Source organism: Pinus tabuliformis, chromosome 2_1 (assembly GCF_031772625.1).
Source record: "Pinus tabuliformis cultivar Carrire ecotype Pingquan chromosome 2_1, CPIR1, whole genome shotgun sequence".
In the NCBI taxonomy this organism is placed as follows: Eukaryota; Viridiplantae; Streptophyta; class Pinopsida; order Pinales; family Pinaceae; genus Pinus; species Pinus tabuliformis.
The window spans coordinates 644,007,038-644,018,993 of NC_142299.1; positions in this window are offsets into that span (position 1 = coordinate 644,007,038).

The window sequence follows — 11,956 nt, forward strand, 5'->3', positions numbered from 1 at the left end:
GTATGTCACTGTATGATAGGGTTGTCAGGGATCGTTCTTGTGGAAGAATGATTTCTTACGCAGGTGAATGGGATGAAGAGATTCCTGGTTCATGAGAAATCAAGTGGGAAGAGTAGTCATGACAAATATACAAGGTCAGTATCATATGGTTATGAGTTGATATTATGTGATTATATCATGTATGTTATGGGCAGGTGATACTGAGAGATACAATAATGAAATGAAAGCAATGTGGTCTGCGACATGCTAGGACAAGCATAGATAAGACACTAGGATCAAGGTTTCTTGGTGGAAACAATGTACTTTGGATGTGAGGTACTATTGTTGTATATGTTGTACATGTTGCATCTATGATGTTATGCACATGCGGTTTTGTGTATACATAGCATGTGCACTTGTTGTTTATGCAATGTTATGTACAAGATGGTACATATAGTGTTGTGCGAATATTGCATATGTGGTGTTGGGTATAGATGGTGCTATGTACATGATGGATATGCAGTGTTGTGTGCATATGGTGCTATGAACGTGTTGGATATGCAGTGTTGGCTACAAATGATGCTATGTACATGTTGGATATGCAGTGCTATGTACATATGGTTCTCTATTCATGTTGTACATATGGTGCTATGTACATATGGTGTAGTGTGCATGATGTACAAGTGTGTTGTGAGCATGTGGTGTTTTGTACATGTTGTACATGTGGTGCTGGGTGCATGTGATGCTGTGTACATGTCATGCATGTGATGTTGTATACATATGGTGTCATGTACATGTCGTGTGTGTGGTATTGTGTACACGTGGTATTTTGTACACGTTGTACAGTGGTGCTGTGTACATGTGGCATTGTGTACATGTTGTGCAGGTGATGTCGTGTACATGTGATGTTGTGCACACGTTGATCAAGTGGTTGCAGTGTACAGTTGGTACTATGTACATGTGGTACATATGGTACTAGTGTAGATGCATGTATTGCATGGTGTTGTATGATGTGTGTAGCTGTATGTGTGTGATGCACACTATATGTATGTGCACATGGATGAGAAGGCACTGGGTGTTGTCTAGTGTGGCAACCGGTTCAAAGTACATACAAAATAAAGACAAAGGTGGAAGCTAATGATTGATTAAAGGATAAGTATCAATATTTTATTTCAGTTTTATTATGTATGTGATTTATGATTATGGTCTATGATGATTACATGTTATCTATGATTCTGGTTTATGATGGTTACATGTCGTTTATGATGTTGATCTATGATGGTTGCATTTTGAGCTAACCAGATGTGATATGTTTATGCATGATGTTTTAATCAAACATTTAGTTTCAATTGTTATGGTAGGAAGTGAACATAATTGCAAGTGTACCTTATTTTACGCGCTACTAGTGAGGTATGATTTGAAGTTATTTCAATTTATTTTGAATCTAATGGAAGTTATGTGCTTGGTACAGGAAGCACATAAATGTTTGGTTGGGTGGTTAAAATCAACTACAAGAATCAACAACAACAGTTAAATTAATTGGAAGATGCAATAGTATGTTGGTAAAGCACATTATGTTGGTAAAGAACTTTAGAAACAGGGCCATTGTGGGACACTAGTACCCAATAGTGTCCATTGATTTCCATGAGCATGCTATGACGGTATGATGGTTTTGAGGTAGGTATATGCCTTGGTTTTGTATCTTCCGATGCAAGGAATCCTTTTCAAGGGATGGATCACCTGAGATAGGATATTCTGGGGAACTTGGAAGGTGAGTGACTGCATAGAAGGGGGTAACCAGATTTCCTGATGGATTGTGTAGCAGAGAAGGGAAGGTCTTAGATATATTGGTTTTGGTCACTAGCATTGCCAGATGGAATTAGATGCACATTGGGAGTGCACCTTGGAACAATGATACAGTAACTGTTCACTGAGAGGACAAACGGCTTAGGATTGTAGCGTTGGAAATTAGATGTAGCTTGACTGTGGCAGTGGATTCTAGACTTCCTGGGAAGGAGGTGAATCCTGGTATTACTTTGAGGGTGGAGGTGTGATCCTCTGGAATCCCTTGTTGATTAATACCGACATCATATCCTTTATTTCTTGGTTTAGAAAATGTGCACATGTGTATATGTGGTTATTGTAAATACCATAATGAGTTGTGTTATAAAGCTCTAGTATGCGGTATGGTTGTTATATGGTCATGTTGTCATGATATTTTGTTTTTGAGCAAGTATTTCATTGTGAATACTGCAACGAGCTAAGTTATAAAGCTCTATGGGTAGTATGTTTTCTTTTTAGCAGTTTTGCTGAGGTCATGGTGTGTTTTAACATTGAGGACAATGTTCCCCAAGGGGGAGGGTTTTGTAACAACCCTGGTGAAAAGTTCATGTAATAAAATTTAACAAATGTAAAAAGCAAGACCATGGGTAAGGGACACGTATTCTAAGATGAATGTTGGGAAAAGATATCCTAGCGGGAATCACTGGATGTGTGTTTTGGCTAAGTAAAATTGGCAAAGGCTAAGGAAAAGGAATTAAAAGGAAAAAAGGAATTTTCGGCACATTTATTTATGAAAATAAAGGAAATTAAGAGAAAAGGAAGGTAAAAGGTCACAGGTTGCATGTGAAGAGGAAATTGAAGGAAAGTATTGGAAAATGAAAAAAATAGAGGCTTCTGAGGATCGGTTGGCAGGTCTTGACAATGTAAGATTTTGTCAGTTCAAGGTTGGAGCTCTCTCATTATTCTCTCTCTCTCTCCACACTCTTGGTCACTTAAAATTTTCTTGGAGCACTCTAGTTTGGAGCAAGGAAAGGGAAAACAAGCAAAGGAAAGGAAAAGAAAGAAAGGATCAAGGAAAGGAAATCATGATCAAGAAACTTCACTAAGAATACTTGTAGGTAACCTTTTGCATGTGTGATTTCCTAGCTAGTTTGGACATGCATGGCTTTTCATGTTGGTGTATGGTTCTCTTGTTGTTGGTGGCATGGTTTTGCCAGGTTATGACAGTGGATTTCAGCCTAGCCTAGCCTTTTTCTAGATGCCATGGTATGTTGGGATGTTTATTTCAGTTTTTGAGCTTTGGTTTTCCAGATGGATTTCGGAATCCAGGGTGGAGGTGGTCTCAAGGTTCATTCCCAAATGCCTAGGAATCCCTTGACCGATTTTGGCGGGATACATGATAAAGCCTGAGGGATTAGTCTCGGTTTAGGGCCTAGTGATTCGGGTTTGGATTGCGGTAAAGCCTAGGAGACTCGTCTCGGTTTAGGGCCTAGTCATCCGGTTTGGATTGCGATAAAGACCGAGAGACAAAGAGACATAAAATTCCTCAAGGATAGTGATGGATTCTGGATGGAATTCCAAGTTCTGTTTGATTGTGATCGAAACACCGGTTTTGGTGTGATCACTGTTGATGAGGGTGGAGGTGGTTTAACCTCTAGATTGCCTTGGTTGTTCTATGAGATCCCACATTCATGCTTGGAATATGGCACGGGGGTGACTAGCTGAAGAGAGATTTGGTTCAACCATGTTTATGGTCGGGTGGCACGTGGAAGTCTCGAACCTGGTTGGATTTTCCTATGATTAATAAAATCCAAGTTCTCTTAATTTTGCACTATTTATATGTGGATTTAATGGCTTTCACAACTCTGATATTTATATGGTTTTATGTTGGTTATAAGCATGGTTTAATGACTGGTTTATGTCACGGTTATTTCATATATTACTTGTAACTGTTAAATGGATGGATGCAAGACCTAATTGATGATATAGTAACTCAATGGAGAAGGAGGTGATCCTTCTGGTTATGTTTCATAAGTTGTTTCAATCATTTATTCTCTGTCTTTTATCCTAGACTTGTAGGTTGCATTGATGCCAAGTGTTTGACAGAATGTCAGTCCCGGTTGGGGATGCTCAGGCCCAATCCTGAGGGTGATTTTTGATTGATCAAAATTTTTGTTATTTTTTTTAATGAGTTATGGAAGTTACAACAAGTTCTAGGCAGAGGCCAGGATTCTGGGCTAGAAAAGTGGCTTAAATCTTAAGGTTGCTCGCATAAAACTAGCAATTTTGGTCCACAGTCACTGGCAGGCAGGCCTGTGAGAGTGACTTTGGGTTTCTAGTCACTCCCTTGCCCATAACATGAGCACGACTATGGCCTAAGAGTTGTAGAATAGCAGTGAGACCCGGGCACAGGTTGTCTGAGTGGCTGACTTGTCTCCTGAGGGTTTTGTTGATGATGTTGGATGACTATATGTGATATTCCATTGATTCCACTTCCTTTAGGTGACATAGGAGGTCGAATCTGATTGTATTAACATCTTTCCTCATGTTATCCCCGGTTGGCATGGTTACTTTGGGTAGAACTGGGAGGGGGTGTTACACACACCTTGGAACCACACTTTTCATATCTCAGAAGGAGATAAGGAGCCCTACCCCAACACTCTCACTAAGAATGTAAGTGGGACTTGGAGCCCCATTTTGTCCAGGGTGCATCAAGCTAATCCATTCGACACAAAGGAAAAGTTGATTTTTGTGAATGAGAAACAATACAAGGGGATTTTAAGGCACAAACAAGCCAAAAAGAAAAATATGAGACAATCATAGAGAAAAAAATTCACTTGGATCCTACCAAAATCAACTAAAAGTAATGCAAGTGTTACTACCAAGTTACAGACATCAGTAGAGGAACAAGCAGGGTGGAGGGTTGTCAACAGTAAAAACAAGGCGAGCTTATCGACACATGAGGGGTCTAGTTCAATGCAGAGTGAAAGCAAAGTTACATGAGAAAATAGAGAAGAAAAGAACATGGACACATATAACCCCACCACCAGTTCGTTATTATGACCATCTGAGCTCTATGTTTGAAAACTCATGAGCATGAAAAAATAATTGAATTCATTGAGCTAAAAGGGAAGTTCGATGATATTAAGTTAAAATAAATTTCGGAGGCCAATCAGGAACTTGAAAATGAAAACAAGACCCTCAAAGAGTAGATAATAAACTTTCAAATCAATATGGAAAGAGGGCAACAAGAATTGGTCACATTGAAACGTGAATTAAAGAAAGCGAAAGGGGTAGACGAAAAATACACAGGGACAAGGAAAACTAACAAAGAAATTTAGATGAAAGAGCTTCAGCCAACAATTGCAAATAGGGAAATGAAAGAAAACAAAATAAGCCAACAAGTAGAAGCGGATCAAAGAGTAAATGAACCATTGGTTGAGAAAAAAGAAACCATAGAGAGACAAATCAAGGGAAAAATAAGAGAAGAAAAAGATAGACAAGACAAGGCCACAAATTTCATCATTAAAGGTTTGAAAGATTAACAAGAGAAATAGAGAACATATATTAACAAGGGATTTTCTCAGGGACGAATTGAAATGGACAGGTTATATCCAACAAGAAAATAGGATAGGTAGGAAATTAGAAAGTGGAAGGAATAGACATGTGAGAGTCACTTTAAGAAGCACATAAGGAAAAATAGCTATCCTAAAAACTAGGGGGCTACTCAGAGGTACTCACATTTATCTAGATGATGAGGTTACATGGGATCAACAAGAAGACTGAAGGAAGGAATTGAAAAAGGTGAAAGTAGCAAGAGAAGCAGGAAAGTGGGAAAACCCAAATCAAAGAGCACTTAACTGTAGGTTTTAACCCCATACATAAATTACCTACATACGAATTCTAAAACACAGAAAATAAACAATGCGAGAGCATAACACATAAAACACATAAAACACATATACACAAATATTTTCCCTTGGATCCCAAAACCGGGACTACCAGCTTGATTTTTCATTATTTTCCTTTCAATGTTACAATACATATTTATACATATTGATGCGTTCAATACCATGGATCGAAACCATCGCGTCCAAAACCATGGAACGAAAACCATCGCGTCCAAAACCATGTGCGAAAATCATGCACAAAACCATAGGTAGGTCCGTCCAACCTAATATAGGGTCCAAATTTTTTTTTCCCGGGGCGCTGCCCCAGACCCCGTAGAGGGGGGCTACCCACCCCCCACTATGCAATCAGCACAATGAAGGGGGGCTCCATCCCCCCTCTAACCCCTCGGTTCACTACACGGGCTAATCTTGGAAATAATAACACAACCCAACATTCTCCCCCTTGTTGTTTTCTTTCCACAGGGGGCCACAAGAGAGCTTAGTCATTTATCCAGACCTGCAACACCCATTGTTTCTCTACACCAAGAGAACTTAGAGCTCACAGATTTTGTCAATGCATTTGCAGTATTCTTCAAAGTGTCCACCTTTACCAGCAACACCTTTTTGTCTTCTATCATATCCCTCACAAAGTGATACTGAACATCAATGTGCTTTGTCTTTGAATGATATGCAGGGTTCTTTGCCAAGAAAATTGCACTTTGGCTTTCATAGTCTATCTTTATAGCTCCCTTTACTAACCCCATACTTGAACACAATCTCTGCAACCAAACTGCTTCCTTACTTGCATGAGTGGCTGCCATGTATTTTGCCTCTATAGTTGATAATGCCACTACAGATTGTTTCTTACTCATCCAACTGACTGCACCTCCAAATAGGTTAAACACATACCCACTTGTAGATATTCTCTGATCCAAATCTCCAGCCTAGTCTGCATCAAAAAAGCCACGAATATCTAACACTCTATCCAATCCTGGTCTTCCTTGTTAGCACAAACCATAATCACTCGCTTCACTGTTGTCCAATGCACCTTCCTTGGTTTTGACATAAACCTGCTCAATACTCCCATTGTATGTGCAATGTCTGGTCTAGTACAGACCATTGCATACTTTAGGTTACCGACTACACTTGCATATGGAACACGGGACATGTCCTCTTCCTCTTCTTGTGTCTTGGGACACTATTCAACAGATAACTTCACACCTATAGGAATAGGAAACTTCACCGGTTTACTATCCTGCATATTAAACCTTTGCAATATTGTCTTGACATACTTTCTCTGGATTAACTAGAGATTCCTCTTTGCCCGATCTCTTTTAATTTCCATGCCTAAAATATAGTTTGCAGCACCAAGATATTTCATGTCGAATTTGGAGGACAATTGGGTCTTCAAATCCTGGATAATTTCTTTGTCATTTCCGACCAGCAACATATCATCCACATACAAGACTAGATAAATGACACAGTCACGAATTAAATTAAAATACACATAGTGATCTGCTTTGCTTCTGGTGAATCCAAGTCCCTGTATAAATGTATCAAATTTCTGATACCACATCCTTGGTGACTGTTTTAACCTATACATAGACTTCTTTAACTTGCATACTAGTTCCTTCTTACCCTTCACTGCAAAGCCTTCAGGTTGCTTCATATAGATTTCCTCTTCCAAATCCCGATGAAGAAATGCTATCTTCACATCCATCTGTTCTACCTCAAAATAAAAATCAGCAGCAACAGATAAAAGTAATATAATAGAAGTTACCTTGGCAACATGAGAAAAAATATCACCAAAATCAATTCCTGGCACCTGGGAATAAAATTTTGCTACCAACCGAGCTTTGTATTTCTCTAACTTTCCTTCTGCATTTGCCTTCTTCTTGAACACCCATTTGCTGCCAATGGGTTTCCTTCCAGCCAGCAACTCCACCAGATCGCAAGCCTCATTTTTGTGCAAAGATGCCATTTCATTAACCATGGCCTCTTTCCAGAGTTTTCCATCCCCTGAATCTACTGCTTCCTTCATGGTTCTGGGATCATCATCAATAGTAGATAAAACAAATTTTGAACAGAAAGCAGATCGACTATACCTTTTTGGCTGCCTTGTTTCTCGAACTGGTCTTCTCACACCCGGAGTTTGTGGGTCTTCATCTTCTGATTCCTCCTCTGTTGTAGAGTCTAATTCTTCCTCCTTAAGCTCAAAATCTATCTTCTCAGGTTCCTTTGGTTGGACGTCATGTTTAATAACATCTTTTACCTCTCTGAACACCACATCTTGATTGTACAAAACCTTCCTTGTTACTGGATTCCAAAGCTTATAATCCTTTAAACCATCCTTATACCCAATAAAGATGCACTTTTTAGATTTACTATCCAACTTGGTTCATTTCTCCTTTGGAACATGTACATATGCATCACATCCAAATACCCTTAGATGTGAAAGAGAGGGTTTCTTACCAGTCCATACCTCTTGTGGAGTCTTATCCTCCAACGCTGATGAAGGTGATCTATTGACAAGGTAACATGTTGTCTCCATCGCCTCTGCCCAGAATTCCTATCCTAACCCGGCACCACTGATCATGCTTCTTGCCCATTCCATCAACGTCTTGTTCATTCTTTCTGCAACTCCATTTTGCTGAGGTGTATATTTAGTAGTCTTCTGTCGTGCTATAACACACTTCTTAAAAAATTCTTCAAATTCCTTAGTTCAAAACTCTCCATCGTTATCTGTCCTTAGCACCTTTATCTTCTTCTTTGTCTAGTTTTCCACCAGAGCCTTAAATTCTTTAAACCTGTCAAAGACTTTAGATTTCTTCTTCAGGAAATATATCCATGTATTCCTTGAGAAGTTATCTATAAATGATACGTAGTACACAGACTCCTCCAGTGATGGAACCTTCACAGGTCCAAACACATCACTGTGCACAAGTTCTAATATCTGTTTCTCCCTCTTACGACCAGAGGAGAAAATCACCCGATTTTGCTTCCCATATACACAATTTTCACAGAAATCAAAATCCAGAGAGTTATTACTCATACCTTGTACCATACCTTTACCATGAAGTATTCGAAGGCCCTTCTCTCCAAAATGTCCAAGCCTTTGATGCCACAACATGGTCTTTTCTCTAGAGACCACTAGATTTTCTGCTCCACTTTCAGGAACCACAGAGCTATTGCACCCATCAACAACAGTGCTACCTTGCAGCTTGTACAAAGTTCCAATCTGAACTCCACACATCAGTGCCAGTGCTCCCCGAACCATCTTGTAGGTATCCTTCTCAAACACTGTTTTTACACCTGCATCATCCAACTTACTTACAGAAATCAGATTTCTGGCCAATGCAGGAATATGTAGAACACTTTGAAGTGTTCTAACCCTTCCACCTTGCAACTGCAACTTTATTTTTCCACGACCAATGATTCTAGCCTTCCTATCATCCCCCAAGAAGACATCACCACCATCGTATTTCTCATACTCGTAGAACCACTCTCTATGGGGAGTGAAGTGAAAGGATGCATCTGAGTCAATCAACCATGCCTCATGATCTACATGTGTACTTGAAGAAGCCAAGTACACATCCCCACCTTCATCTGAGGTGGTTTTTGCCTCTGCAGAAGGAGCATCATCAGATCCCTTTCCTTTGTTAGGAGCTTTAGATTTACAGTCCCTTTTGTAGTGCCCTTCCTTTCTGCATTTCCAGTACACCACCTTTATAGGTTTTCTTGGAGATTGAGATCTCCCTCTAGATTTGATCTCCCACTCGATGACTTATTTTTGTTTCTATTCTAGGACCGTCCTCATACAGACAAGGCATCACCATTCTGGCTCTCCATATTTTTCCCTCTCATCTCCTCTGTCAACAAGGATGAAACTATTTCATCAAACTGCAAGGAAGTTGCATTTCTACCTATTGCAATAACTAGACTATCCCATGAATCTGGTAGAGAACACAATAAACTAACGTACTTATCTTCATATGAAATTTTGATATCAACAGACGATAACTGACTCACCACAGTATTAAACGCATTCATATGCTTTGTAACCGAGTCTCCATCTTTCATCCTTGGGTTATACAGCTTTTTTCGTAGGAACTGTTTATTCACCAGAGACTTAGATTGGTACAAAATCCCTAACTTTTCCCACAGAGCCTTCACTATAGCTTCCCCTAATACATTAAGAAATAATGAATCTGAGACACACAATCGTATTGTGCTATTTGCCTTCTGATCTAACTTCTTCCATTCATCATCGGACACTCCCACTGGTGTAGTACCCGGATCTACTGTGATCCACTGATCTTTATCCACCAATAGATCCTCCATCTTGAGTTTCCACAAATCAAAACTCTGACCATTAAATTTCTCGATCTCTATCTTTCCATTGCTCGCCATCTTCTTTCATCACCAGAATTGATCCCACAGATCTCCCACTAAATGGGGTCTGCCACAGGCCCGAGCAAAACCCCTCAGCAACAAAGGCGTCCCCTTGAAGCCAAAACAACTCTGATACCAAATGTAGGTTTTAACCCCATACAGAAATTACTTGCATGCGAATTCTAAAACAGAGAAAATAAACAATGTGAGAGCATAACACATAAAACACATATTCACAAATATTTTCCCCTGGATCCCAAAACCGGGACTACTAGCTTGATTTTTCATTATTTTCCTTTCAATGTTACAATACATATTTATACATGCCAAAGCATCCAATACCATGGACCGAAAACCATCACGTCCAAAACCATGTGCAAAAATCATGCACAAAACCATAGGTAGGTTCGCCCAACCTAATATAGGGTCCAAAAAAAGATTTCCCGGGGTGCTGCCCTTGACCCCATAGAGGGGGGCTACCCGCCCCCCTCAAACCCCCCAAATAGGGGGGGTTGCAACACCCTCACTGCGCAATCAACGCAACAAAGGGGGGGTGCTCTGCCCCCCCTCTAACCCCCCGGTTCACTACGTGGGCTAGTCATGGAAAGAATAACACAACCCAACATTAACAAATCATAAACAGGGATTCGAGCCCCCCCGAGAGTGTCTAAGCATGGTAAGTTGGAACTATAGAGGTTTCCCATGGAGGAGAGGACCGGGATTGGGGCCCATAGTAGAAGGGAAATACATCATTATCCTTTTACAAACCCATGAGCATGAGGGTTGCAGGGTGCCAAAATATGAAGGTTTCAATAAGGTTTCAGTGTGGAATGAAGAAATAGGAACATGCAAAGGGCATAGAGAGATCACAGTGCTAATAAGAGAATCATGGGGTAGAATAGTAAAAGTGGAAAAGAAAGACCCAAATAAGAAATTTATATAGTTGAGCATAACTAACAACATAGTCACATTCAGGCTGGATGCATGTTACTTTGCCCCAAAAAACTCAAAGTTTTACAAGAAGAAAAATTTAGATAATGAAGACCCTTTTGGTGCTTTGAAAGAGATATCTATGCCTTCAGGAGGTTAAGAGATGTAATGTTAAATTGGGACTTTAATGCTAGCACAAAAAACAATCATTCTATTCAATTGGGAAGTGATGAGAATATGGACAACAATCTTCTTTGGTTGGAGGAGATTGAGGATAACATGTGGAAAAGGACCTCTCAGGATGGGAATGGGAGTGTGTCCCACTTCGGCGTCAAATTTTTAGGCTTATGTAGCCTCTACGACATAGTTATTAGCAATGGCATGAAATCTTAGCCAAGATCTGGTGGCATCACATGTAAAACTTACAACAATCAAAGTGTGGTGGACTATGTGATATGCTCCCAAAGGTTGATTTGCAATTTGTCAGATTTTAGGATTGGGGCTTGTCCTATTGAGATGAATTCAGACCATCTTCCTCTCTTTATTAAGTTGCACATGCACAAAAATGAGCTATAGGAAGTGCAAACCCAAAAATCTCAAAATAAATCTCATGCAAGTGGAATAATCCTCATGAACTGAGAAAATCAAGAGCTCTTTGTTGTGGCTCTGGAACAACACTTTCAGGTGACAAAAAACAAGGCAGATGTCAAAGAAGATAGTGTAGGAATAGATTGATTTTACAACAATATGTTGATCCCTATAATCCACAAACCCTTAGAGGTGTGCAAAAGGTCTCAACCTAAGAAGGTGGTCTCAAACACTTTTCCAACTAATCCTTGGTATGATGAAGAATGCAAGGCCGTTAAAAGGTCTCTTAAGAAGGAGACAAACAATGAAACCTTGAAGTATAAAAATATGATTAAAACTAAAAAAGAGAGTTACGTGGTTGCGAGAAGGAATGAATTAATTTATTTGGGAAAGAA